The 7745-nt window shown below is 43.3% G+C and overlaps 1 protein-coding gene across 1 annotated transcript in view; it reads left to right on the top strand.

The window, feature by feature from the left end:
• The first annotated feature begins 329 nt into the window (after window positions 1-329).
• LOC143482194 (NACHT, LRR and PYD domains-containing protein 12-like) overlaps window positions 330-7745 on the top strand; it is a 250500-nt gene continuing 243084 nt past the window's right edge. The window contains exon 1 of the mRNA XM_076980475.1: window positions 330-411. The gene's annotated coding sequence lies outside the window, so the exon portion shown is untranslated. The remainder of the gene's footprint in view (window positions 412-7745) is intronic.

The raw sequence follows: 7745 nt of genomic DNA, 5'->3' as shown, positions 1-7745 counted from the left end.
TTTATTTGAAGATTAGCCTTTTCTTTTTTTAATTATGTTTTTACTTAGTCTATCACTATTACACTAAAAAAATGTTAGTGTATGTTTTTGTTGGTGTACATATGTTTTTGTTAGTGTACTATGTTGTTTTGTGCTCTTCAATAAATGCAATTTTTACAGACACCATGTCATTTGTGTCATATCATACACCGATGACTGATGAAGTGTAAGGGGTTGTTCTCCTTCTGTCTACAGTCTGTCTCAGTGCAGTATTAGAGAGGAAGGCTGTGCTGCTCTGTGTTCAGCTCTGAAGTCAAACCCCTCATCACACCTGAGAGAGCTGAATCTGAACTACAGTGAACCAGGAGACTCAGGAGTGAAGCATCTCTCTGCTCTACTGGAGGATCCACAATGTACACTGGAGAAACTAGAGTGAGTTACTGACTTACTGAATCTTTATATAAACCGGATTCCAAAAAAGTTAGGACACTAAACAAATTGTGAATAAAAACTGAATGCAATGATGTGGAGATGGCAAATGTCAATATTTTATTTGTAATAGAACATAGATGACAGATCAAAAGTTTGATCTGAATAAATGTGTCATTTTAAAGGAAAAATATGTTGATTCAAAGTGTCAACAAGTCCCAAAAAAGTTAGGACAAGTAGCAATAAGTGAGCATATAATGCAAATTGAGCATATAACGAAGAGCTGGAAGACCAATTACCACTAATTAGGTCAATTGACAACATGATTGGGTATAAAAAGAGCTTCTCAGAGTATCAGTGTCTCTCTGAAGCCAAGATGGTAAGAGGATCAACAAATCCACCATTGTCTCTCTCTCTTTCTCACACACACACACACACAGAGAGAGACGCATGCACACACACACACTGTCAATATCCTCTCTCTCTCTCACCCACACAGTCAATAACTTCTCTCTTTCTCTCTCTCACACAGTCACATACATGACCCATAATGTACACTGGAGAAACTAGTGAGTTACTGACTTACTGACTCTTTATACACACACACACACACACACACACACACACACACACAATATCCTCTCTTTCTCTCTCTCTCTCTCTCTCTCTCTCTTTCGCCCTCACACACAACGGCACAGTCAGCATCTCCTTTTTCTTTGAGACACACTATCATTGTATGATTACAGGGGTAATCAACTATATTTTTCCGCGGGAGAGGTTTCACCCGTGGTCCGGGGGGGGGGGGGGGGGGGTTGCTTTTGGCAGCGAATGTAAGCTGTTGCCCGGGGGGGGGGGGGGGGGGGGGCTTGTGTGGCGAACGTAACAATAGTGACGGAGTGTTTTTTCAATAGCCCTGAAATAAGTAAAATAAGTTATTTTTAACAGCGTTATTCGCAACACTGGTTGAGATAGAGAAAAGAAGCTGATCCACAGACTAATAAAGTGCCCTGTCTTTCAATAATATGTTGTCAGTTTTACTTTTACCCTACAGATTTTTTTCTTTAGTGGCAGAATGGACAAAACTTAAAGTTTAATACAATTTATGAATAAAAGTGAATGAATGCAATGTTTTGTGAATAAAAGTTTTAAACACTTACCTATTTTATGTAAAAGTAAAAAATAAACGCACCAATTAATCCTGAGGAGATGAACAGGTAGTGATATCCTGTACATTTAATTGTATTGGTAAATGCAGGGTTGAGGCAGCAACAGGTATGGCCATTTCTACCTTTAGTGAAGGTGCCTCTGCCATGCTGACTGATATGGAGAGATTGTGGCTGCAGAGCAGTCTTACTGTCAATGTAATGAAGCTGATATGATCAGAGTATCAAAAGCAGAGGTTGTCACATCTGACACGTCTGCCAGCGTGAAACACAAGTGCAAACCTGAGTACAGCTATAAAGCTGAAAAGACATAATCAGGAAATGTGTGAGGGACCTACATATGGAGCAGGGATGGATGACTAGGTTGTAAACAGGACTGGGTGACTATTGTGCAGTACAGACATACAACAGTCTAGGGTGACAGTCCTACAGGTTGCAGTGTGTGTGTAACGGACTGAAAAAAAAAGTTATTTTTAGTAAAAATAGGCACCCATAATTTTTTTAAATTATTTACATTTTTCTGTATTTAACTTAATTGGATTTCAGTTAGTCTGTTTTAAAACATAGTGTAATTCTCATTACATCATTATTTGCTTGTATTGTCGTCTCACCCAGTAGGGGGCGCTCTTAGCCTGCAGTGGCAAGGCAACTACAGCCCTGTGTAGCTTAGGAGGTTCAGAAGAAGCCTACTGCATCGGGCTGACAACACATTAACCTGCGTGTTGGGTTTTTTCTTGTCATTGTAGAGGTAGGGAATGTCTTTAAATACATTTCAGTGGTTCAACCTGTTCACTAAAATGTTCGTAAACCCTATGCCATGTTTTAATGTGTTTTGGGTGAGTTATATTGGGTAAAAGAGAAGATAGAAAATGCGTTAGCGATTTAGCTTAGAATAGGCTGTTTCAGTCGGCTTGGACGTAAAATCTAGCTTTTTGTACTTTCCTAGGTGCTGTAACCTAACGTTTTACTAAAAGATTTAAAGCATTTGATACCACACATGTGTAAAGAAGTGTATTTGTATGGTTTTAAGATTTTGTCAAAGCACTATTTCCCATTTATTTGAAGTAGTGTCTCAGCTGCATTGTTCAGCTTCTCCGGTGCAGCGGGTTCTAAAATGGCGGCCTCCATGGAAGCCATGAGGTTCTTTGTATCGTGTTTTACAGCTAAATTGTGTTCTAGTAAGATATGTCCGCTACAAAATTAGCTTCATATTGGAAAGCTATTTACTTTTTAGTATAAATGTGAACCAGTGATGTTATGTTAATATTGCAGAGTGATTTTGTGCACTTTGAGACCTTTACATTGAGAGCATTGTAGTGTAAATTTGGAATGTGTATGTGATGTAAAATGCATCTTGAAAAAGCTAAAAGTATGTAATGTATTTAAAATGTGAATTTCATTAAACCATGCAGCTTAGGAGGTTGAGAAGAAGCCTACTGTATCGGGCTGACAACACATTAACCTGCGTGTTGGGTTTTTTCTTGTCATTGTAGAGAGAGAGAGAGAGAGAGAGAGAGAGAGAGAGAGAGAGAGAGAGAGAGAGGATGAGAGTGTGAGAGAGAGAGGACTAGAGACTACACTAGAGACCTGATTACGGACATCATACAGCCATCCACGGCTATGATGCCATTTTGTGCACGGCCCAGGTACCCCTAGGCCTTGAGGCCGGCAACAATTGGGGGCTCGTCCGGGATAGCGCCACCTGGTGAGGATAGAAGCTATTGCACCTAAAGTATCCTGTGGTCAACACTTCAGGGAGGGCTTCTGAAATCAAGTCATTCAGAGAGTAAAGACTTCAGGCAAGGAAGATGGCATCCAAACCATGTCAGACGCTTGTCTGGGACATTCACAAAAAACTGCCTGCATTAAACCTGAGACAGCTACAAACTCTGGCCGCAACCTTGGGGGGTGAACCAGTTGAAGAGACTCCAGACGTCTCTACCCTCAGCGATCCAGAACTGTTTTTCTACATTTCAGACTATGTTAAGAGTGCAAAGTTGCAGAGCCTGGAGGATGAGGGAATGTCATGCTTGCTTCTCCTCCGTGATATGATGGATGAACTCGCAGCTAGTGATGATTCGGCACAAGCAGCAAGTGAGGACACAGCGACGCAGCAAAGCAAGGGAACAACTCCACCACCCGTTGGGACTCCTGCTCAAGGTGACGATCACCCATCTTCAGACTCAACCACGACAACTCCAGAGACAAGCACACCTGCCAGCAGGGACAGAGACTCTTTAATGCAGGGTGCAGCAGGTAGAGCTTCTGCATCTGTAGGTAGGAGAAGTATTTCATCAATGGGGTCAAAACAAACATGTTATTAGACACTGGCGCTCAAGTCAGCATCATTGGTAGAGAATGGCTGGAGAGGGAACTCCCGGGCATTGAGATCCAACCTCTTGACCGATTGCTTCATGATGAATCTTTCCATATCGCTGCAGCTAATGGCACTGAAGTCCCATTTGACGGATGGATAGATGTGTCCTTGGAACTAGCAAGCAAAAGACATGGCGGTCTAGCAATTCAAGTGCCTATGTTAGTTAGTGGGAGCAGTGTTAACTGTCCACTCCTAGGATTCAATGTCATTGAAGAGATTATTCGGGAAAATGACAGTCCAACTGGCATGACTGATCTAAGCGCACTGCTCAGTGAAGTGCTTAATCTAAGGAAAAACACTGTTGAGACAATTGTATCTGTAGCCAAATTGAATTTGTTGGAAACACCATCATCTGGCAATCTGGTGAAAGTGGGAAAGAGAGGTCTCGTCATTCCTGCAGGCCGGATATGTGACATCAGATGTAGAGTGAGATGCTGTCATAAAGGAGGGACAATGTCGTTTGAACCAGCAATGGAAATCCACTGTCCTGATGGCTTAGAAGTATTTCCAGCTGTTGTTGATGTTCCTGCAGGTTTCACTAAGATTGTCAAAATTCCCATTCAAAACTCCACACAGCGTGACATCTACCTTGCTAAAAGAACAGTGTTGGGTAGGCTAGAGGAAATCACTGACCTTGTGCCAATGTTCCAGCAGAAGCAAGATTCAGGTCCAGTGACTCAACTAGTCAACGCCCAAGCAAACTCAGCTCAAGTTGCTACTGACAAAAACTGCAACAATGTAAGAAATGGGGAAAAATGGAATCCACCTGTTGACCTGTCCCATCTGTCAGCAGTAGAGCAAGAAATTGTCAGAGGTATGTTATATGAGGAATCTGATATTTTTGCCCAGGACGACAGTGACATTGGGTGTATCCCGAGCCTGAAACTCAAGATCAATTTAAAAGACGAAACACCGGTTCAGAAAAGTTATAATTCCATCCCAAAGCCTTTGTATAAGGAAGTCAAAGAATACGTACAGAATTTGCTAGATCGTGGTTGGATAAAGAAGTCTGTCTCACCGTACTCATCTCCGGTGGTGTGTGTCAGGAAAAAAGATGCAAGCTTGCGCCTGTGTGTGGACTACAGGGAACTCAACCGTAAAACAATCCCAGATCGTCACCCTCTACCACGTATCCAGGACCTGCTAGATAACCTAGGGGGGTATGTTTGGTTTTCGATTTTAGATCAAGGCAGTGCATACCACCAGGGCTTTGTTGAGGAAAATTCACAGCAGTTCACTGCGTTTAGCACCCCCTGGGGTCTATATGACTGGGTACGGGTTCCATTTGGTCTTACGAACGCCCCAGCAGCTTTCCAGAGGTGCATGGAAGGGGTACTGGAAGGTTTGCGAGATGAGTGCTGCTATCCATATTTAGACAATGTACTTTGTTTCTCGAAAAAATTTGACGAGCATGTGGAGGATCTCCGACGTGTATTTGGAAGAATGCGTGAGCATGGAATAAAACTGCGTCCAAAGAAGTGTGAGTTATTTAAACACCAAGTTAGATATGTAGGTCGTTTAGTCTCTGGCGAGGGGGTCCAGATTGACCCTAAGGATTTAGAATCAGTCCTACAATGGAAAGAAAAGATACCCAAAACAGTTGGAGACGTTAGAGCTCTGGTCGGCTTCCTAAGCTATTATCGCTCCTTTATTCAGGATTTTTCAAGGTTGGCCAGGCCTCTATTTGGACTCCTTCAGAGGACAGATGAACCCAAAAGTTCAGGAGCCAGGTCCAAGAACAGAAGGGTTGACAGTAAAGCTTCTGGACAGCTCCCTTCAAAAACACCAGTCACTTGGACTACTGAACACCAAGTTGTTGTGGCGAAGCTTGTGGATATGTTAACCAGCCCACCTATTCTTGCATACCCCGATTTTGACCTACCTTTTGTGCTGCATACTGACGCATCCAATGAGGGGTTAGGAGCTGTACTTTATCAGCAGCAGGGAGGTAAACTGCGAGTAATTGGGTATGGGTCTCGAACACTAAGTCAAGCTGAAAAGAAATATCATTTACACTCTGGTAAACTGGAATTTCTAGCTCTTAAGTGGGCCATTTGTGATAAGTTCAGGGACTACCTATACTATGCACCTACCTTTACAGTGTTTACCGACAACAACCCACTAACCTATGTTTTGAGTACAGCAAGACTCAATGCAGTAGGTCATCGCTGGGTGGGGGAGCTGGCCGACTTTCACTTCGATATCAAATACAGGCCAGGAAAGATGAACGTGGATGCAGACACCTTATCCCGCTATCCTGTCACGCTTACCGACAACCTGAGTGAGTACACTGAAACTATGTCACCAGAGATGGTCTCGACTGTATTGCAGGGCAGCAAGGCTGTCAAGGAAGAGGAAGTGCCATGGGCTGCTGCATTGCTGCTTACTTCCAGTGATGAAAACCTCTCATCAGGTAGTACGTCCTCGGTCATACCCCATGACATCAAGACAGCACAGTACGAGGATGAGACGATCAGGGAGGTTCTGAAACTGAAAGAAAGAAATTGGAAGCCAAATGAAAAAGACAAAAGAACAATGGGCCAAGACACAAAGAGACTCATACACGAGTGGAACAAACTGGTAATCAATGATGGCATTCTTTACAGACAGACAGGTACTCGCAGACAATTAGTCTTACCAAGTAAACTAAGACCAGAGGTGCTAAAGAAATTACATAATGAAATGGGACATGTAGGGGCAGACAAGGTCATTCATTTAGCTAGAGACCGGTTTTACTGGCCTTTCATGAAGCGTGAAATTGAAGATCACGTAATCCGAAAATGCAACTGCGTGAAACAGAAACATCCCGTGGTCCATGAGAAGGCACCCATGGGGTCCATTGTCACATCTGCACCATTTGAGCTGGTTGCTATTGATTACCTCCACCTTGAGACCAGCAAGGGTGGTTATCAATACATCCTAGTACTGGTTGATCATTTCAGCCGTTATGCACAGGCATACGCTACAAAGAATAAGTCGGGTAAAACGGCGGCTGAGAAAATATTTCATGATTTCATACCTCGTTTTGGATATCCAGAAAGACTCCACCATGATCAGGGTCGGGAATTCGAGAACAACTTATTCAGGAGACTGCAGCAGTTGGCTGGAATATCTCATTCTCGTACAACACCCTATCACCCCCAAAGCAATCCAGTCGAGAGGCTGAATCGAACACTCTTACAAATGCTTCGGACACTACATGAGGAGGAGAAAACCGAATGGAAAGACCATCTGCAGCAAATTGTCCATGCATATAATTGCACAAGGCATGAGTCTACGGGATATTCCCCATTTTTTTTACTATTTGGTAGACATCCTCGCCTACCGATAGACTTACTTTTTGGACTGAAACCAGACAGTGACACGGACACAGGACAGACATTTGCACAAAAGTGGGGCGTGAGAATGCGTGAAGCATACAAAATTGCTGCTGAGAATAGTCTAAAGTCATCGGCAAAAGGGAAAAGGCAATATGACAAGGGAGTAAGAGGCATTCCCCTTCAGCCAGGTGACCGAGTGCTTGTCAGGAATCTCTCTGAAAGAGGCGGACCTGGTAAACTTCGGTCCTACTGGGAAAAAAAGGTACACCGTATTGTGGACAGAGTGGGGGAAACTTCCAGTCCTGTGTACAGAGTCCAAGCAGAGGGTGGAGACAAAGCCCTCCGTGTCCTACACAGAAACCTTCTCTTACCTGTGAATGACTTACCTCTTGAAACAGACACTCACAGTAGACCTGTTGTTAGGACCACGCCAAAAGGACAACGAACCCAAAGTGTCACCAGTAAGCATGATGATTC

This window comes from Brachyhypopomus gauderio, chromosome 18 (genome assembly GCF_052324685.1).
Source record: "Brachyhypopomus gauderio isolate BG-103 chromosome 18, BGAUD_0.2, whole genome shotgun sequence".
Classification (NCBI taxonomy): Eukaryota; Metazoa; Chordata; class Actinopteri; order Gymnotiformes; family Hypopomidae; genus Brachyhypopomus; species Brachyhypopomus gauderio.
This window is presented reverse-complemented; position numbering and strand designations above follow the sequence as displayed.